General features: G+C 42.6%; 2 long non-coding RNA genes and 1 pseudogene across 3 annotated transcripts in view; 2 read left to right on the top strand and 1 right to left on the bottom strand.

Moving 5' to 3' along the window:
* Positions 1–2,480: 2,480 nt before the first annotated feature.
* The window catches only part of LOC102167754 (uncharacterized), a 50,729-nt gene continuing 31,154 nt past the window's right edge, over positions 2,481–22,055 (top strand). For both annotated transcript variants that reach the window (XR_002342706.2, XR_014841893.1), the window contains exons 1-2: positions 2,481–3,296; positions 7,742–8,015. This is a non-coding gene — a long non-coding RNA (uncharacterized LOC102167754). The remainder of the gene's footprint in view (positions 3,297–7,741; positions 8,016–22,055) is intronic.
* LOC110260007 (uncharacterized) lies at positions 5,994–21,862 on the bottom strand. The gene is made up of 3 exons (XR_002342705.2): positions 21,779–21,862; positions 14,927–15,051; positions 5,994–8,311 (listed from the first exon to the last, which is right to left on the bottom strand). It is a non-coding gene; the product is annotated as an uncharacterized LOC110260007 (long non-coding RNA).
* Positions 11,793–12,048, top strand: LOC146404779 (translation machinery-associated protein 7 pseudogene; annotated as a pseudogene).

Below are 22,055 nucleotides of genomic sequence, written 5' to 3'. Positions count from 1 at the left end.
CAGACGGGTTCGGATCCCGTGTTCTGTGGCTCTGGCATAGGCCGATTAGACCCCTAGCCTGGGAATCTCCATGTGCCATGGGAGTGGCCCTAGAAAAGGCAAAAAGACAAAAAAAAAAAAAAAAAAAAAAAAGAAAGAAAGAAAAAGAAAGCACTTTCCCACTCTAAACTAATAAGCTGCTATATATCAGCTTCCTGTGATCTTATTTGATGTGAGTTTGCCTCAAGTCCAATCAACTGCTGAAATTAATATAGCAAAGATCTAGACCCTCGACAACAGTACATTTACCAACTAACTACTTTTGTTGAATAGTAACTCTGACTCCCTTTATGCCTCCTTTTGTACCTAAAATGCTTTCTGTATATCCAGCCCTGCTCTAGGTGCACAGAGGTTCTAAAACATGGTCCTTGCCTTCTAGGACCTGCCAATCTACTTAAAAAAATAAAATAAAATTTGACATACAAAACCATTAGAGAACAATATACAATAGCAAGTAATGGAGTATCTGTAGGGCCCAACAGATGGCATTAAAGCTAAGAGAAGCTCAACCCTTGGGATTAGAGCTGAGATACTAGTAATATTGCAATGTACTTAACTTTATCACACTTCATCATCAATCAAGCAATTACACATTTTATCTGATTTAATCCTCAGACAAACTAGTTAAAGCAAATGCTATCATCCTCTTATGTCAGATAAAAAACCTGAAGCCCAGATAGCCTAAGTTCCTTGGTCAAAGTGTTATGTCTCATTAGAAGTTGAGTCAGGCCTCAAGTCCAGGTCTTCTGATTCCAAGGCCAGTGTACCTTTAAAAACACCCAGATGAGACAGGCAAGAAAATGAGGTGAATCCTGAGGACCAATATGTGGAAGAAAAAGACACAAACTGGTTCCTGAAGGAGACAAGGTTTGGGGGAGATCCTACAGAATGGGTGGGAGTAAGAAGGAAAAGGATGTCTTTAAAAGATGTCTTGACAAGTCTTGAGGTGTCCCTGAATCATGCCCTTACATGCAAGTCAAGACAAAAACAGCAGTCTATGCCATCTCTGGATTCAGCTTTTGTGGAGTCCGAAGTTTGTAATACTGAAGAATACAAATTACAAACACAAAATCCCCTCGGACCCTGGGACAGGTCTCCATAAATCTTTATCAGCACATAAATCTACCTCAGTCACTCTGATATTCATAAGCCCTCAGACTTTATTCAGGACCCATCTGCTGCTCTGCCTGCAAAGCTGTGAAAGTCTCCTGTCCTTCCCCAGGACCTGATTTATAGAAAGGACCTGTATGAGTTAGGATTAGGTTCTGCTGCTTGTGATGACAACACTAATAGCAACACCAAAATGAGGCATAAATGAAAGAGATATTTCTCTCGACACAATGTAGACAATTTGGGCTTTATATGGAAACCAAATGATCATCAGGGACCCCAGCTCCTTCTATCTTGCTGCTCCACTATCCTTAACACATGGTTTCTACCTCATGGTCCAAGATAGCTGCTCAAGTCCAGCAATCATCTGTACTGCAGCAAACATAAAGGAGAAATTGCTGGAGGATACACATACTTTTTTCTTTAAGAACATTGCCTGGGAGTTTCACATACCTCTTATGCTTGCATCCCATTGGTTAGAATTTAGTTTAGTCACATCAAGACATATGGCTTCACCAATTAATATGGTCTTTACTCTGGATAACTATGTAAACAGTTAAACGTGAAGTATTCCATTACTAAGGGAAAAGGGAGGATGCACATCAAGGAAAAACTAGCCACGGAACACAAGTTCCTTTAAGGAAGACTGTGAAGATGCCAGTGAGTGACTAAAAACGAGCATGATAACGAATACACTGTAACTTGGAAGAGAGATCACACCCAGGCAAGAAACAGTTGGTTTGATGCACCTTACTTCAAGCTCTAATGAAAAACACCAGGGAGGAATGCTGAGCACATGCAGCTCTCACAGCCATTAGTATTCTCAGGGGCCTTGAGGGACCTAGCTCAGGCTCCTTCACAAACCTGAGTTCCAAGCCCAACTCCACTAGTTACCAGATATGTGACATTAAGTAGGTTACTTAATCTCTGTATTATTCAGCACTCTTCTGGCTGCAAGCCATGTAAACCCAATTCAAATTAGCTTAAATTACAAAGGGAATTTGCTCTCCCTACCTCAACCAAATGTTTAAGGTATCCACCAACTTCAAGAATGAATGCCTGCAATCACGTGTCCGTGTCTCAGTCTTTAATTTAACCTTGCTCCCTTGCAAGGTTCACGACACTCCCCAGCAATTCTCTCATCTGGCAACAGCAAGGCCAGCAGCAGTTTTATAGCCTCCTTGCTAACAACTCCAGAAGAAAGACAGCCCCTTTTCTGACTCGCCCATCAAAGTTAGGTCTCATTGGCCCAACGTAAGTGATTTGCATATCTCTGAGCCAATCATGATGTCTCTAACTGGCTGCAGAGCTGGGAGGAACTGGCTTCGCTTGACGCACAGGGCTTGCAAGTGGCAGAAGAGTGGCGCCCGGAAAGAAGCTCCGGGTACTATTAGCAGAAAATGACGGGATTATGCTGGTCAGGCAGAAGCCACAGAAGGTCATTTTTTCATGTCTTAGTATAAAGCTAACCTCATCAGATAATTATGAGGATTAACTGAGATAACATGACTGAATTCATTTAGTATAATCCCAGGCACCTAGCAGGACCCTACTAGGCATCTTTGAAGCATCGTAAGGAGTTATAACAGAGGTACCAGGACAGAAACTTCAGAGCAGAAGCCCAGTAAAAGGGGCGATGGCGTGGAACAGAGAGAGTTGGGAAACGAGACAGATCGAAGTGTGCAGCAGGACAGAGGAGAGAGGTCCCAGAAGATGAGTGTGGGAGTTGCCCGGAGTGGACCAGTAGTTGGGAGCAGCTTCAGCTGATGGGGCTTTAGACTTCAAGAAGCAGCTGGGGTAGAAGGGGCAAGGACCAGATATCAGGCAAGCCCCGCAGGAATCAGAACCCACTCAGAAGGGTTTGAGGAGTGTAACGAAGAGCTCATTACAGAGGGAGTAGTCAGGATTAAATGACTCCTGAGGGGTATAGAGGTCCTTGAAGCAGCAAGAGAGGGTAGCAGTTACCACCCCTCAGCTTGAGGGATAGTAAGGAATAGCATCATTGAAGTCAATGAGAGTTGGAGTTTCACCTGCCCCCCATCAGCTGGAGGTGAGAAGGGGCCCCCCAGCCGGAACTGACGTCACAGAGGAGAGACAACCCCAACCAGAATCAAAGCGCCCTCCTCCGGCCTTCTGAACTCCTGCTGGTGAGTCTGCTTTAAGTGTGTTTCTGTTTTGTAAACACGTTCATTTGTATCATTTTTAAAGATTCTACATATAAGTGATATCATATGATATGTCTTTGACTTACTTCACTTAGTATGATACCATCTCCTTTTAGCTTTAAAAGATAACGCAACAAAGATTCATTTTTAAAGTTGTATGTTTCCCAAATTCCTCTCTTAATATTTCCTGTTCCTGTTGTGGCTCAGCAGAAAGGGATCTGACTAGCCTCCATGAGGACGCCGGTTGATCCCTGGCCTCGCTCAGCAGGTTAAAGATCTGGCGTTTCTGTGCGCTGCGGTGTAGGTCGTAGAGGCAGCTGGGATCCACATGGCTGTGGTGTAGGCCGGCGGCTACAGCTTGGATTCGGCCCCTAGCCTGGAAATCTCCATATGCAGTGGGTGCAGCCCTAAAAAGAAAAAAAAAGAAAAGAAAAAATTCCTGTTCTCACATTCAAGCCTCCTCGCCATCAGCGACAATGTTTCTTTCTCCTCCTCGGGCTCTTTAATGACCACGTCAGGTTCTGAGAATCTCTCCCCCCATTTCCCTCTGCCTGTAGATTTCTGATGCCAGAGCTGAACCCCAGAATCCCTTCTCACTTTCACCTATCCAATGACGGGGTAAAAAGCTGAGCCCCATAAGTGTTGGATCTGAAAGGGATTTTATGTATCATCTAGAACCATCACTTCACCTTACTGATAAGGAAGCTGTGGTCAAAAGAAGAAACAGGACTTCCACAAGATTATATAGCTAATATTTCACATCCAAGAATGTAATTTTTTGGTATAAAATTGTTTTTAATTGAAATATAGGTAATTTACAATGTGTTTCAAGTGTACTACAAACTGACTCAGTTATATGTGTATATATATATGTATCCATTCTTTTTCAGATTCTTCTCCATTAATAGTTATTACGAGATATTGAGTATAGTTCCTTGTGTGATACAATAGGTCCTTGTTGGGTATCATTTTTGTATACCAACAAGGACCTATTGTGTATATTTTTATCCCAAACTCCTAATTTATCCCTCCTTCCCCTTTCCACTTTGATAAATTTGTTTTCTATGTCTGTGAGTTTATTTCTGTTTTGTAGATAACTTTATCTGTATCATTTTTTTCTAGATTCCACATATGAGGGATATCATATGATATGTCTTTTTCTGACTTCACTCAGTATGATAATCTCTAGGTCCATCCAAATTGCTGCAAATGGCAGTATTTCATTCTTTTTTATGGCTGAGTAATAGTCCATTGTGCATATACACCACGTCTTCTTTACTCATTCATCTGTCAATAGACATTTAGGTTGCTTCCATGTTGACTATTGTGAATAGTGCTGCTATGAACATTGGGGCACATGTATCTTTCTGCATCATGGTTTTCTCTGGATAGATGCCCAGGAGTGGGATCACCAAATCATATATGGTAACTCTATTTTTAGTTTTTTAAGGAATATACATACTTTTCTCCACAGTGACTACACCAGTGTATATTCCCACCAACAGGATAGGGTGGTTCTTTTTTCTCCACACCCTCTACAGCATTTATTGTTTGTAGTTGGCCCTTCTAGGTGGTGTGATGTAATACCTCGTTGCAGTTTTGATTTGGGTTTCTAATTATTAGTTATGTAGAGCATCTTTCCATGTACCTATTGGCCATCTTTATGTCTTCTTTGGAGAAATGTCTGTTTAGATCTTCTGCCCTTTTTTGATTGAATTATTTTTTTTATTAAGATGTATGAGCTATTTGTATATTTTGGAAATTAATTCCTTGTTGGTCACATCATTTGCAAATATTTTCTCCCATTTTATAGGTTGTCTTTCAGTTTCGTTTATGGTTTCTTTTGCTGTGCAAAAGCTTTTAAGTTTAATTAGGTCCCATTTATTTTTGTTTTTATTTCCATTACTCTAGGAGATGGATCCAAAAAGATCCTGTTGTGATTTTTGCCAAAGAGTATTCTGCATTTGTTTTCCTCTAGGAATTTTATAGTATACCATCTTACATTTAAGCTTTTAATATATTTTGAGTTTATTTTTGTATGTGGCATTAGAGAATATTCTAATTTTATTCTTTGACATGGAGCTGTCCAGTTTTCCCAGCACCACTGTTGAAGGGACTCTTTTCTTCATTGTATATTCTTACCCCCTTTGTTGTAGATTAATTGACCATAAGTTTTTTTTTTCTGGGCTTTCTATCCTATTCCAGTGATCTATATGTTATTTTTTGAGCCAGTATCATATTGTTTTGATGACTGTAGCTTTATAGTATAGCCAAGAATATAATTTAGTCATGCATGCATTTATTCTTCAGCTGAGGTATTTGACAAATATTTTTGTATAACTATCACGTGCCAAGTACAAGATAAGTGAGATAGACAGAGCTCTGTCCTCACAGAGTTTTTATTCCCTCGGGGGACATAGGCATTTTGCATAGGCTTATAACTGAGAGCTCTTTCCCTTAAACTTCACAGCTGGTACTTGGACAAAGAATCTGACTATCCTTATCTATGGAAGATCTACAGTTTGGATACACATCACTTACAGTCATCCTGACAAGAATGACAAGAATAGCACCAAACTACTCTCACCCATCTGATCTGTGATGACAAATGCAAAAACTCACTCCCTAAAACACCATCCTTCCCCAGAAAGATTGTATGCATAAAGAAAGTATGGACTTAGGAATCAGAACTGATTTTATTATTATTATTATAGTTGATTTACAATGTTGGGCCAATTTCTGCTGTACAGCAAAGTGACCCAGTCATACATATATACACATTCTTTTTCTCATATTATCTTACATCATGTTCTACCCCAGAAGATTGGATATAGTTCCCTCTGCTATATAGTAGGACCTCATTGCTTATACATTCTAAATGTAATAGTTTGCATCTACTAACCCGAAACTCCCAGTCCATCCCACTCACTCCCCCCTCCCCTTTGGAAACCACAAGTCTCTTTGTTGTGAGAAAGACATGAATTTTAAATACTGATCTACTCTTAGTATCTATTGGTTGTGTAATACTATGTAAGTTGCTTCACCCCTCTGCAGCTCCTCATGTATACAAAATTTCCTCATCTATAAAAAGGAAGTGATCATGCTGTTTCATAGGGTTATAAAGGATTAAATGAGATAATGGAGGCAATGCACTCAACACAGTTCCTGACCCACCACAGTGCTCAAAATACATCAGCAACTTTTCTTTTTCTACCACTCCCTCTTCTGTTGTTAACACTGGCAGTTCCATGGCTAGTACCTTTGAAGAAATTACTGCGTTTGGGAAACTGAAAAGAGGCACCTTAGGCAGGTGATCTGGTCACAAAACCTCCAACCACTTTCCCTTTTATTTCCTGGGATTGTTTTTTTTCTTGAAAGCTACTTTCTTTGCACACTTATTACTATCTTAGAGTCTGCCCCCTGGCGGTCATGGCACACAGTACAGTTTAGTCCACAAAACTTTCCCCCCATCTGTGTTTGATTAACTTTCAGTGGCGCCTCTTGGCCTAGTCACAACAGATTTTTATCTCAACAGAAAAATTAAACAGGAACAACTGTGAACGAAGTTAATAAGATTGATTCCTTAACATGAAGGTTAATCCTGGCTGAACACTCACATCACATACACATGCACATGCATGCACAATACAAAATCACAATGCCTGGGCCCCACCCCAGGCCAGTTGAATCTGAACCTCTGGAAAGAGGGTCTTCACATGGAGGGTTTGCAGAGCTCCCCAGGTGATCCTGATGTACAGCCAGGATTTAGAAGAATGAAAACTCTATTAGAACTTGATGAATGACAAATGACAGCAAAGATTATCCCCTTGAAGGCAGCCCTCCCAGAACCCTCCACATTCTGTGGAGATGCTGTCCAGGCTCAAAATGGTTTTGGTCTTCTCTTGAGGCGTTGCTTTCAGATCACATGGCATATGTTTTGGAATAATCTCAGTACAGGCAAATTTTTGTCTTTTGACAGTGGATTTGAGTGAGTTTGAATAAAAATCCTAAAGTGATTTCTAAAATCAAGCCAGCTGACACTGCTGGGCCATTTTTCATGATTAGCAGGGTAAGACCATTTTTGGTCAAAAACAACATATGGCCAAGGGGATGGATTTGTCTCGTGCGCCTCATAATTGACACAAAAAGCAATTCCAAAAGAGGGCCACAAACATTTTTATTAGTAACAGCTGTATTGGAGCCGGTGTGCTGCTCCCCAAAGTACCGTCTTTAAAAGGCAATGTTCATCTGGACATGTGACGTCCGATGGGACTATTAAAAATTCTGCCTCATTACTTAAGGGTCAAACCTGAATTTAGAATTGAAAGGGGGAAAACTGGTGGGAAGGGTTAGACTGGGGTAGCCCTGGGTTTTATGGAACTCTGTAAATGATCCAACACTGCCAGAACTCAGTTTGTCCATTCCAGGTTAGCAGAGCAATGGCCAGCCCAGGAGCTGCTGAGGGTCTCAGTCCAGGAGCACCAGGACCCTCCTCAGGAAGCTCCATGGCTAAGTGAGGTGACTGAACATTGCACTGTGATTTTCGCTTGCCCTCTGAACCCTCATGATGAAAATTTCCAATGTGACATCAGGTAAATCCTAACTGGTGAGAACAAGGCACTGGTGAACCTGCATCATCAACCATAAACCAACTGGACTTTATTTCCAACTCCAATATTTTGCAGTTATTGTCTTTCCCAGGTGAGATTTTATTCCTTTCTTCTGCCTCCTTAATCTAATGTGAAGAATAACCATTGGGCCCTCCTGACTGGAGTCTCCTGTCTGGAGTCTCCTATCTCTGGGGCAGTGTCTTCCAATGCATATTCCAAAGAACACTGGTTTTCTAGTTCACTGGTTTCCTAGTTCACACTGGTTTGTTCATTCATTTATTCAGTACGTATTTGTTGAGCACCTTGTGTGTTCTCAGCAGTAGATCCAGGTTTTGTGAGGCCTAAAGCTTATAACAATTATGGAGGTCCTCTTGAAAGAACAGAGACCTGTGAACACAAAATCAGATATGGGAACTCAGAAGAGCCATCCTGAAGCTTAAGTTCCATTACTCCACAGGGCTTTTGTGAACAGTTCCAGGCACAATTCTGGGGCTAGCATCATGACTAAAACAAAGGTTTGCCCTTGTGAAGAGATAGAAATAAGAGCTAGAAATTAATAGAACTTAGCAGGGGAAAATTCCATGGATATGTTTGAGAAGAGCTAAACAAAATTAAACAGATTTCTTCAGTTTAGGGCTTCCCAGAGCCATTAAGATGCTGATATGCCCATGACTCTCTAAGAAAGGATCTGTGTTTGCATCATTCCCCAGCTTTATTTATCAGAGAATTCTTTTGTGAAGCATCCTTGTGGACCAAATTCTGTGAAACCCACTTTGGAGAGATCCTCCTCTGAAACGTATCAGAAGCTTAGGGCATGACATCATTTGTCATCTGCCATGAAACAAAATAACATCTCTAGTTCCATCCATGTTGCTGCAAATGGCATTATTTTTGTTCTTTTTTTATGGCTGAGTAGTATTCCATTGTGTGTATATACCACATCTTCCTAATCCAATCATCTGTCAATGGACATTTAGGTTGTTTCCATGTCGTGGCTATTGTGAATAGTGTTGCAATGAACACGTGGGTGCATGTGTCTTTTTCAAGAAAAGTTTTGTCTGGATATATGCCCAAGAGTGGGATTTCTGGGTCATATGGTAGTTCTATTTGTAGCAACATGGATGGAACTAGAGACTCCCATACTAAGTGAAGTAAGTCAGAAAGAGAAAGACAAATACCATATGATGTCACTTATATCTGGAGTCTGATATACATTACAAATGAACCTTCCCACAGAAAAGAAAATCATGGACATGGAGAACAGACTTGTGGTTGCCAAGGGGCAGGGGGAGGGAGTGGGATGGATTGAAATTTGTGGTTAATAGATGCAAACTATTGCCTTTGGAATGGATAAGCAATGAGACTGCTGCTATATAGCACTGGGAACTATATTTAGTCACTTATGATGGAGCATGATAATGTGAGAAAAAAGAATGTATACATGTATGTGTAACTGGGTCACCTTGTTATACAGTAGAAAATTGACAGAACACTGTAAACCAGCTATAATGGAAAAAATAAAAATCATTATTAAAAAACAAACAGGGTCCCCTTGTTGTTTGGGAAAAGCATTTGGTTCCTGTGCCAATGAAATATTTTAAATCATTTCTCATTATTGTCATTTTCTAACTCCTCTTTTAGTGTCTTAGGCATTTGGAACACATCTCCACTGCTTCCAACATTTCAGGCTATAAATCTCAAAATACATGTTTCGAAACCTTTCCCATCCGGCCTTGGATTTTACATAGCATTGGTTCCGCTTAAAGTAACAAGAATTCACCTTATGAGGGATTCTCAAATTTAGAAATGCAAAATACCAGGACACCTCGTGGCTTTAAAATCATCTGTTATCCTCCAGAATCACAGAAGAGTCAGCATTCGGGGTCATAAATCTGCCTTCGCACCTCCCTTCAACCCCTCCAGCAGGGTGAGAAGGCTCTTGTGTGGGGCCTTGCTTTCCAGTGGTAAGAATTATATTTGTCTCGAGTGCTGGTTCCAGAGACATCTGTGATGGCAGCCCATCCAGCTCTGTTCTCAGGGAGCTAACTTTAGCAGCAGATTCTGCATCTGCTGGTGGAGTTTGACACAGCATATGTTTTCCAAAGCAGCCCTTCCCAATAGCTGACTCCCTTCTTATGTGAGGACATTTAATATATCCTGAGAACTAATCATCTCCCCCTCTTCCCAAACGTTTAAGCTATTTTTAATTTCATCCAGTTTCACAAGCAGTCAAGTCTGGAGCCCTTCTTCTGATTTCAAAATAAATAGAAAGAATTTCTGTGACTCACAATAGATTTTACCTCTGGGCGGGCCAGCAAATTTATCCACACCTTTCTCCAAATAAAGTCATTCTCTCATATGCTTCCTGACATACTTGTTAACCCTTTAACCTCTTGAAGGGATTAAATGCATGTGACCCACCATTGTGGTGGTTAGTAAATATGTCCACAGTTTCTTCGACATGTCTCTCTTCAAAAGGTGGAGCCTAATAACCCTCACACTGTGTGTGGGCTGGACTTGGTGACATGCTTCTGACAAAGTATAGCAAAATGACAGCATGTGACTTCCAAGGCTGGGTTACAAAAGACCCTGTGGCCTCTTCTGTTTTTTCTTGGATTATTCACTCTGGGGAAAACTAGCTGCCACATAATGAAGATATTCAGGCAGATCTATGAGAGGTCCACATGGTGAGGAACTGAGGATTTTGCCCCCGGCCTTGTGAGTGGTCCATCTTGACTTGGACCACATGCAAGTCTCTGAGACAGAATCACTCAGCTAAGGTGGTCCCAAATTTCTGATCTACTATATGAGATAAATGTTTATTGTTGATTTAGGCCATTAAGGTTTGGGGTAATTAGTTATGCAGCAATAGGTAACTAATACAACCTCTTAAAAGTTCTTTTATGATGTCCCAACTGCACTCCCCAAGGTACTTGTCTCTTCTGTCTGAAACATTGAGGATGGATTGGCCAGGAGAGTAAGTACCTCAGTAATGGGAAGGATGTCCATGGGCTTTACCCTGTGGGTAAAATTAAGTCTTATTAATATAGTGGAGCTAGCTTCTACTTGCCCCAAGGCCTGCTTTCAGGATTCTCAGCCCCCCTAGGAAGGTAAGGAGTGTCCCCAGAACTGCTGGTTTAATCCTATCTGCTTCCCACATACCATACAGCTGCCACTGCTCATCTCCAAGGCCCATTTATTTTTTTATTTTTTTATTTTTATGACTGCACCCATGGTATATGGAAGTTCCTCAGCCAAGGATTGAAAGTGAGCCACAGCTGTGACCTCCAGCTCAGCTGTGGCAATGCTTGATCCTTTAACCCATTGCACCAGGCCAGGGGTCAAATCCGCAGTGACCCAAGCTGTTGCAGTCAGATTCTTAACCCACTGTGCCACAGTGGGAACTCCACCAAGGCCCATCTTCATGCTTCCCCAGATCACTGCCCAGCTGCCATCACTGTCCACTTCTTGGCTACTGAGTCACACACTGTTAGTGTCTTTTAGGTGTCTCAAAGCAGTGTTAGGGCTCCTCAAACTTGATGCGCACAGCTTTGCTTCTCAGGGAGGATGCTGCCACTAGGGTGATACCTGCTGGCTGCAGCCTGCCCATCAAAGAAAGACCACCACTTGCTTTTGACCCCTGGAGCCCTATTGCTGAACTTGGCTAATCCTGCCTAACACTTTGTTTTTCAATGTAGATTCTCTCCTAGACCCAGCAGGGCCTTTCTTGCATTTCTTTCTAAGACTTCATTTTTTTAGAGCAGTTTTAGGTTCAGAGCAAAATTGAGAGGAAGGTAGAGATTTCCCAAGTACCTGCTGCCCCACACATGTACAGTCCCCCTATTATCAACAATTCTCAGCATCTGATGGCAGGGTCTGGGGAAGGGGCGGTAGGCACCATGTTGGGCCACGAAGGTGGCAAGAAGAAGCCTCTGAAGCAGCCCAAGAAACAGGCCAAGGAAATGGACAAGGAAGATAAGGCATTCAAGCAGAAACAGGAGCAGAAGAAATTCGAGGAGCTAAAAGCAAAGGTCATGGTGGGGAAAGGCCCCTTGACCACAGGCAGAATTAAGAAATCTGGCAAAAAGTTAACTGTTTGTTGTGCCTGAGACAATGATGATTCCACTCCTGTTTAAACATCTGGATTCCCTGCTATAACATCTTTTGCCACCTATAGCTAGAATGAAGTGTTGTCTTGGAGCCTATTGTACATTTAAAAATAAACTTTTGTAAAAAAAAAAATTCTCACCAAAGCAGTGTATTTGTTACAGCTGATGTACCTACACTGACACATCATAATCACTCAAAGTTCATAGTTTATAGCAGGGTTCACTCTTGGTATTGTACATTCTGTGGGTTTGGATAAATGTATAATGACATGTATCCATCATTATGGCATCATACAGAGTATTTCCACTCCCCTAAAATTCCTCTGTACATGTATTCATTCCTCCCCCTGCAACCTCTGGCAACCACTGATCATTTTACTGTCTCCATAGTTTCACTTTTTCCAGAATGTCATGTAGTTGGATTCATATAGTATGTAGCCTTTTTGGACTGTCTTATTTTACTTTGTAATGCAGTTAAGATTCCTCCATGTCTTTTTGTAGCTTGAAAACTCATTTCATTTTAGTGCCGAATAATATTCCATTTTCTGGATATACCACCATTTATCCATTCACCTACTGAAGGCCATCATGATTGCTTCCAGGTTTGGGGAGTTATGAAAAAAGCTGCTGTAAACATCTATATGCAGGTTTTTATGTGAACATAAGGTCCAGCTCCTTTGGGTAAACAGCAAGGAAAGGAACACGATTACTGTTAAGAGTATGTTTCATTTGTAAGAAGCTGCCAAACTGTCTTCCACAGTGGCTGAACTATCTTGCATTCTCACCAGGAATGAATGAGAGTTCCTGTTCCTTCACATCCCTGCCAGCATTTGGTGTTGTCAGTGTTCCAAATTCTAATAGGTTGTGTAGTAGTATCTTGTTGTTTTCACTGTCATTTTCCTAATGACATATGATATGGAGCATTTTTTCATATGCTTATTTGCTGTCCTTACATCTTGTCATGAGGTGTCTGTTAAGTTCTCTGGCCTTAACATTTTTTGAGTTGTTTGTTTGCATATTGTTGAGTTGTAGAGTTCTTTGTATATTTTGGATACTAGTCCTTTATATACTCTCCTGGCATTTTTAGTAACCACCAGCATCAGCAAACCCAATTAAGTCCATTAAACATTCCTCCATAAATATGAATCCTAGTCATTTATCTTTTCCTAAAATCTCCTTGTTCCCCAGAGCAGTAAACTAATTTTTTCTATGCGTGGGGAAGCTCAATTTTTAATCTTAACAGGCTCTTGGGAAAAAAACTAAGTGCACATGTGTATGTGTCAGTAGGAAGAAGCAGTGATTGGTTTTTTTGTTTTTTGTTTTTTCTGGAAAGTATGATGACTATATTTATAAATCACCAAAATCTTGGTTTTTCAGAATTCCCACAAATACATTGTGCAGCATACTAGCCCTGCAGGATTTTGGGGGTAGGGTGGGACTCTGTGATCACCTTTGGAAAATGCCAAAGCTAAGGCACTTCTCTGCTGTTGGACTTCTTCAGGCCTTTAATATGCTCATGTTCCCGATGAATCAAACCTAAAATAAAGGTTTGGATTGGGTGCGTGAGCTATGTTTCCCAAAATCACTTCACCGGAAACCATCCCATGGAAATAGTGTTGCACAGAACATACATTATAAAATGCTGGGTGAGACCTAATCCCCCCTCCCAAAACAGAATGAAGCAAATTCAAAAACTCTTTAACATGCTGCCTGTCCTAGATCACCCAGGTCACTCAATTGCTCCCAACAAAAGTCATAAGAGTGTGCAGGGAAAATCGTTCCTTAAAGACGTAGTTCTGAGATCCAAAGTATCTTAACACCAAAATAAGGTTGTTAGTCTACTTTCTTTCCAAGGACAGGAGAAAGACAAGGGTGCTCAGTCAATATTTGTTGGTAAGTCAAATCCAAATTCTCTCTCAGTCACTGAACTAGGACCAAGTTCTCCCACCTTAAGCCCCTGCTGAACACTAGGATGCCAGTCATCACAGTCGAGGCCCACATCCCATCCCTCCCGGTCAAAACACCTCCGTAAAGAAGCGGGGAGGGAGGAAGGGGAGGGAGAAAAAAAACTTTATTCTTTCAACATTGACCCATTTTGTTCAGGTCTAACAACTCAAAAGCAGCAGAGTCATTGAAACACGGATTGTAAAACTATAACACTCCTCAATTACTTCTTGTTGGCCAGACAAGCAAACCTATTATTTGACAATGCATCATGCTCCAAGATAGTAAACTTTATCATACAGAGGTCATGAGAAAAAGACCACAGGTACAGTTTGCTAACCTCCACTAGATAATTTTTCACAGTTATCATCCAAGCACTGTAAAAGCACAAAAGATATGTTATCTTCGGGCTCAGTTTATTATAACGTGTGGGTGAAACTCCCTATAAAACCACTTACTAGGTAACTGTTGCACGTTCTCCTGCACAGAAAGTCAAATCAGTAAAACATCTTTTTGACAGTGTCTTTTTAAGTGTCAGGAATAAAAGGACGTGCTCTTAAAGGAAAGGTAGCACACATTTATCACCCCCCTCACTTTCCCACACGTACACACACAGATCCCATCGCCTCTCTGCATGCCAGAGACACTCAAAAGAATCCTTCTCAGTAGTCTCATTTCTTTTAGAGCTGAGTATTTCACAGCAGAATTGTTCCTGGATAAAGCGGCAAGTAACATTAACTCAAGATACTATAGGTGCCAACATTTCAAGTACTAGTCATGGTATTTTTTTCCCCTAGAGTCATAATATTGAGTAAGACCCAGGAAATACAAAATAAAAGGGTGATGGATTCCCTCAGAAAATGCTCTCAAGAGTCTCAAATTTAATATTAGAGCCTAAGAGAGGTCATCTAACTCTCGCTTGAAACTTGGATTTTTTAAAAGAGCTTACCTTTCTCCCATAGCAATGTCTTCATGGTCCCTGGGGACACATCTGAGGTTGAGGTTGAGGGGGTAAGTCCTGGATTAAACTCCTAGATGTATAATGACATCCCAGGAAACTCAGGGTTCACAACCCTATCCCCAAAAGGAAAGACAAAGAGTGTGAGATGGGGAATTCCTCCCAGAATGCAGTTCTCTTTGGAGTTCACGTCCCCCAATAGTCCAAGTCTAAGAGCTTCATTCATTACCCACCCATTCAAGGGAAGGAAGCAGTTATTTATTTATTTTACCTATTTTTTTATTACTCAAATGAATTTATCACATCTGTAGTTGTATAATGATCATCACAATCCAATTTCACAGGATTTCCATCCCACAACCCAAGCACATCCCCCCACCCCCCAAACTCTCCTCCAGAGACTGTAAGTTTTTCAATGTCTATGAGTCAGCATCTGTTCTGCAAAGAAGTTCAGTCTGTCCTTTTTCCAGATTCCACATGTCAGTGAAAGCATTTGATGGTGTCTCATTGTCTGGCTGACTTCACTTAGCATAATTTCTAGGTCCATCCATGTTGCTAAAAATGCTGGTATTTCGTTCCTTTTAATGGCAGGAAGCAATTTTTTAGATTGATACATACAAAAGTGGGTTTTTTTTTTCAAAGGAAACTGACAAATTTGGGGGTTAGTCATACCTCCCCACAAAAATCTGCTGAATAAATATTGAGGGGCTTATATGTTCCCAACCCAAAATAGGGTGTATGAGGGAGTTCCCATCGTGGCACAGCAGAAACAAATCCGACTAGGAACCATGAGGTTGCGGGTTCAATCCCTGGCTTCGCTCAGTGGGTTAAGGATCCGGTGCTGCCGTGAGCTGTGGTGTATGTAGGCGGGCAGGAACAGCTCTGATTAAACCCCTAGCCTGGGAACCTCCATATGCCGCGGGTGCAGCCCTCAAAAGACAAAAAGACAAAAAAAATAGGGCATATGAGAAAATCAAAAGACATAGACTATGTAGTCCCCATGCTTGAAAATTGTATAATTTTGTTGAAGAGATAAGACTTTTATGTAGAGGACAAAGAACAATCAGCAAAATGTTAAAATGATTGTCTTCTGGCTAAAATGTTTCTTCATTACTAAAATATGCTTGGGAGCCAACAAAAAGGTAGGGATAGAGTTCCTTTACCTGAAGCCTAGCTCAAAAAATCAACTCAAGAACATGAAATACAGCCGTGAATCATTAAGGCTAAGCAAAGCCTCATCTCCAAGTAATTTTCCTATGTCCAGCCATATCAAAAGACCTTGGATTCTTCTAGTGAGTTTTTCATGTATTCAACATTCAGTCATTCAACAGACATGTATGGAGCCTTCTCTATGGGTTGGGTACCTGGGATAGAGGAGTAAAAGCCCTAGCCCATGCCCTCCCAGAGCTACAGAGGTTAGGCATGGGATCTATTCTGCACCTAGGGTAATCATCCAGTGGGAAATGTAAAAGCAAGTGGATCACAGAAAATTTCTCAAAGGAAAATGATACCTGAGTTGAGGTATGAAGGTGAGTGAGTGATAGCCAGTTGGAAAAGGGTGAAGGAATAACATTCAGCACATGCAAGGCCCAAGAGGCTTGGGAAAGCTTGGTGCAGTCACAGGCTTGGCTTAATTGGAGAAATAAGAAGAGTTCAGAGCAAAGATCATTTTTAGCTAACGGATCTGGGGAGGCCTCATGGAGGAGGTGAGGTTTGGAACAGAGCCTTGGAAAAGGAGAATTTGAGTTAGATGAAGTAAGGAGATGGGGGAGGGCAATGTTCCAGTATTCCATAGCTTTCCTGCACATTGCCTGGCATGAATAGGTGCTCAAAAGGCATTATTAAATGTTGAAGAAGTAAATCGAGGTACCCAGGCGGAAGAGCAAGCTCAAAGTATGTTTGGAAAGGTGAATAGTCTGATTTGTTGGAAGCATAGAATCCTTATAGAGAAGACATAGGAGATAAAGCAGGAAAGGTAGATTGAGGCCAGATTTAAAAAGGTTTATCTCTTGGTTAAGAGATGTGAGGAAAGACACTAAGCAATGGAAATCCATCAGTGAATTTTGAGCAAGGTAATGGCAAGATCAAAATGCACTAGAGATCATCTGGTGGGATGAAGGGAAGGGGGGCCAAAGTCCAGAGGCCAATTTAGATGCTAGGGATGTGATCCAGAATGAAATAATTAGGTGCCTGGCTAGGTGGGGGCAGGAGGAAGAGAAGAAACAGTGCTCCAAATGTTGTAGGTAGACTCTGTGTTCCAGATATCTAATGTTGCACAACCTCCCACCCCGAAACTTAACGGCTGAAAACAGCACTCATTTATTTATTTTTTTTTTTTTGTCTTTTTGATATTTCTTTGGGCTGCTCCCAGGGCATATGGAGGTTCCCAGGCTAGGGGTCCAATTGGAGCTGTAGCAGCTGGCCTATGCCAGAGCCACGGCAACACAGGATCTGAGCCGTGTCTGCAACCTACACCACAGCTCACAGCAACGCCAGATCATTAACCCACTGAGCAAGGGCAGGGACCGAACCCGAAACCTCATGGTTCCTAGTTTAATTCGTTAACCACTGCGCCACTACGGGAACTCCCAGCACTCATTTATATTGTGCTTAGACATATGTAATTTGGGCAGGGCTCAGTCAGTGGGGAAGGCTCGCTCATCTATGCTCCATGCAGCCCCAGGGCAGCTTACTGAGGGCCAGGGGACTCTCTTCCCAGACTAGCCCTTTGGTGCTGGCAGTCTCTGGGAGCTCAGCTAGGGCTCAGGGGTGGGAATCCTCAGTTTCTTTCCATATGGTCCACATATTATGCCTGGGCTTCTCCACAGCACGGTGGTTGACTCCAGGAGTGAGCAACACAGAGAAATAGGCAGAAGCTGTATGTCTCTTATGACCCAACCTCAGAAGTCACACATCATCCCTTCTGCTATTCTCTGTTAACTGAAGCCGACACAAAGGCCCCCCCATTCAAGAGGGAGCGTAGACTTCACCCTGTAAGGGGAGAGTGCAAAGTCCTGGAAATGCACACGGGATAGGAACTGTTGTAGCCTGTAATGAGTTGAATGGTGTCCTTCCAACATTTATGTCTACACATGCTTTGGAATGTGACCCCATTTGGAAATAAGGTCTTTGTAGAGGTAATGAAAATGAGGGCCCTAAATCCAATGATTGATGTCTTTACAAGGGAAATGATATACAGACACCAAGGAGACAGACACAGAAAAACCGGCCATATTGAAGGCAGAGGCAGAGATTGGAGTCATGGGGCCACAAGCCAAGGAATGCCAGGGCCACCTGAAACTACAAGAAGGAAAGCTCCTCCCTAGAGCCTTTGAGGGAAGATCAGCCCTGGTGACAGCTTGATGGGACTTCTGACCTCCAAAACAGTGAGAGAATACATTTCTATAGCTTGGAGGCACCAAGTTTGTGAATGGCAGCCCTAGAAAATGGATTATGTGGCCTTCTTGGCAAATGCCATCTGCCACACTTGGTGACTTGAAGATTGGAGTCTAGTCTTGAAACAACATCAGGAGGAAGAGCACCCAAGAGGGGTAGGTTCTAGTTTCGTGATTTGCTCCATGGAGTTTGTCGGGAGCAGCAAATCCAGGATGCTGTTGGTTTGAAATGTGGGACTGTTGCTTAGAGGACTAGACTGGGACTGGAGATGCAGTCTGAAAATCCTGGCCATTGGCAAGAAGCTCGGCACAAAGTCAGACATCCTCTGCATTACCACTTCCTCTTGGGGCTGAATCAGGTGACCGCACATGTTTCTGTGCTTTAATTATTTATAGTGCACAGTCTAAAGTGGTGTTCAACCAGCCTAATGACTCGGGGTGATTGAATCAAAGGGGAAGGCGATTCAAGCTCTACATGGAGAGTTTCTAATAGACTTCTCTGGAGTTTACAGCTGAAGGGAAGAACCGCTCCCTCTGCTTTCTAATAGACTAACAAACCTCTCTAAATCTTCTTCTGAGACCCCAAAGGCACCCGCCAGTTGCTCTTTCATTCGAGAGCCAAAATGAGTACAATAAGTTTTGTGGCTGGCACAGATGAAATTAGGAATTTGTTAGTGAAATGTTCTATACGCTGGTTTTCCTGACAACCCTCTCATGGTCGTTGATAGCAGTCCCTGATCAACCAGATGCCAATTAAAAGAGAGCAGCCGTTTCACTCATCCAAATATTTCCACTTTGCTCAAAATGGATTCCAAACAGTCCTAGGGTTCTTGGGGGTGCTTTACATCCTTTTTCCTAGCTAGACAGAATTTTAGGTTTTCTGTGGAAGGCTCTCACCCGTCACTGCAAAGCTCAAAAAGAAATCATGTCAGTTTATAGCTCCCCACCCCCACCACCACCCTTTGGTAGGGCATTTATTAATTTGGATTTCCTGGAAACTTGTGTCCCTCCTGGCTGGGCCGGGTAACGAAATCCCATTAAAGATAATGAATTTTTTCCTAAACTTTTTGGGCTGATCGTTTTCCTGAAAGGTGCAGAGGGAGAGAATTTTTTTTGCCAGGCACTAAGCTGAGACCATTGTGGATGAGTCCTTGGAGGATTCTTCGGGGATGAGAAGAAGATGGAGAGAGGGACCAGAAGGGGCTCCCCAGGGAGGAAAGTAGGAGAGGGTGGGGCCAGGGAGGAAGGAGAGAAAATGATGAGGGGTGGTGGCAGGAGAAAGACAGAGATCCCTTGCTACCATGAGACCATTGAAGGTTCTACCAGTGCTCCATGGGTTCTGAGAGTAGGCAAGCCAGAAAGCTGCACTGCACAGCTGAGCACTCAAGGGAGAGGGGCATCTGTGGGCTCCAGGAAGGCAGGACAGGAGCAAATGCTGGGCCCAGCGTAGGAAGGCTTGGGGCAGAGCCCAGAGAAGTTTCTGCCCCCTCTTCATCCTCCCAAATGAAGGCAACCCTCTCATAAGAACGTGGTGTTCAAGGGGAAAGAGAGGTTCAACCCCTTTCTATATCAGTCTCCAAATAAGGACTAATTTTTTTTTTTTTTTGGTGGTTTGCTAGTTGTAGTAGAAATTTAAGCCCACAGTTCTTCCAAGTTCTATAGAATAATAAAATTAATAAAACAGCTAACATTTAGTATTTCATATATGCTAAGAATTGTGTTGAGTAGTTTATACACATTGGCCGATTTGAATCTCATCATTTTTCTAAGAGATTGGTACTATTATTAGATGAGAGAACTAAAGCAGGGACAGGTTACAATATTTGCCCAAGGTCACTCAGAGCCAGGATTTGAACTAAGCTGTCCAACACCAGCGCCCTGGGCCATTGTAACAAACATTAGGAGGCATGTCATACTAAATAAAGTGAGCTAATTTTGAGATTCTTTACTGAGGGCCTCTGCAGAGGATGGAGCAGAGCTTACAGGATCCTACTTAAAGCTGAAAGGTCTTTAACAATCATTACTCCAATTCTGGGAAACTGAGGCAAATAGGGATGACTTGGCCAAGGTCACACAACTACTCTGTGGCAGAGCTGGGTCAGAATCAGAGCCACCTAACTCCCAGCTTCTTTCAAGGATGACTCACGCGTCAATATCACTGTCTCCTAAACCTGACCAGTAGGCCCGTCAACCCAGAAGCTGGGTGTGGAAACATCCAGGCATGCTGCCCCAGAGGGAGCAGAACACGAAGAAGAGATGGTCACAGGGGCCCGCAGAGCAGACAGCCGACAGAGCATCTTTGCTTTACCCTCACCTTCTGTGAATGCAGACCCCAAATCCCAGGTCTGTCATTGGGAACACAGAGGGAAACAAGAAGGAGTTGATGAACTGGCCCTCCAGGGGCTGGAAAGTCTATCTGAACAAATGGTGAAAGAATTGGAGCTGCAAAGAGAGCAGAGCTGCAGAAGGGCTTCTTATTTGTGTTAACAAAACAATCAAACCTTTCCTTAGATCCCTTTATGGCAGATTAAGCAGGCTTTGGGGGATCTGGGCATACCTGTCACCGAGCATTTGCATTTCACACTGCAAAAACCCTTTAGATTAACGACCTCCCTATCTGCAAGATATTCTTGTCTTAATAGTCGAGTTATGTGTAATACCAATCCCGCCAAGATTAAAGAGGAAAGAATTTCTGGTACGAAATTCTGCTAATGACTGACTAAGACATAAAATCTCACTGCAATAAATTAACGCGTGTCTTCTAATATGGACCTACTGATTTACTTGAGGCAAAATTGCTTCAGAACCACACACCTGGGCATCATAGGCCCCCCCCTTAGAAATGGTGGGGTTTATATTTATGTTCAGCTGCAGTGAACCCTGAGGACAGCCATCTGGCACTGCAAGTACCAATAGCCCTGAAGAGGAGAGTGGCATTTCTGCAATACCTCAGTCAGTCATCTTGCAGGCAGTGTGCAACGGAGAGAAAAGGACACCCCCTTAGGGCCCTCACTGACACCCACACAGCCCACAATCCCCTTTACTGCCCTCTATGCACTAGATGTTTTTACCCAACTTGTGAGGATTACCTGCCTTGAAAAACAGTGCCAGATTCTGCAAGTGCTCTGTCAGGTTGTATAAGGCAGCACAGCATGGCAGGAGGCCAGAAGAGCCTGGCCCCTGGCGTGAGGATGCTGACCCTATGCTGACTTGGTTCAAATCCCAGTTCTGCTGCTTACTGTTCATGTGGCCTCCAACAATTGACTTCTCTAAGTCTTCCTTAGCTTCCCTACCTATAGAAAAGAGATAACCATGCCTGCATATGTCTCTTCAAATGGTTCCTAGCAGATGGAGAACTTCGAGACAGTCGTAGAGCTGGGCCCCGCTTCCTTCTAATTTTTCAGCCCAGGCCTCCATGCAGAGAAAACCGCTGACCCTCAAGGCTTACCTGTTACGTAGCACTCTTCCTAAGTAACTCCGAAGGTCATGAGCTGTGCAAGCTGCCCCTCTACTGAAGCATTTTTTAAGTCTTGAGCCCTACAAGGAGGGGGCTCCTTATCACTAACGAGCAAGCCTAGCCACCTGCCGATCATTAGCGCAGCCACACAACCCAGCAGGATCGCCACTGCCCCACTGCTTTGTAGTTTCCCAGGTGTGGGTGGTTTAAGTTCCTGCAGACTCCGGGGTTTCAGAATCTTGTTTCTTTTTGGTTCCACCGAGACCTT

This window comes from Sus scrofa, chromosome 3 (genome assembly GCF_054392235.1).
Source record: "Sus scrofa isolate SSC_HxYL_T2T_F1_AM1 chromosome 3, Sscrofa_HxYL_maternal_Yorkshire_Landrace_v2.0, whole genome shotgun sequence".
In the NCBI taxonomy this organism is placed as follows: Eukaryota; Metazoa; Chordata; class Mammalia; order Artiodactyla; family Suidae; genus Sus; species Sus scrofa.
This window is presented reverse-complemented; position numbering and strand designations above follow the sequence as displayed.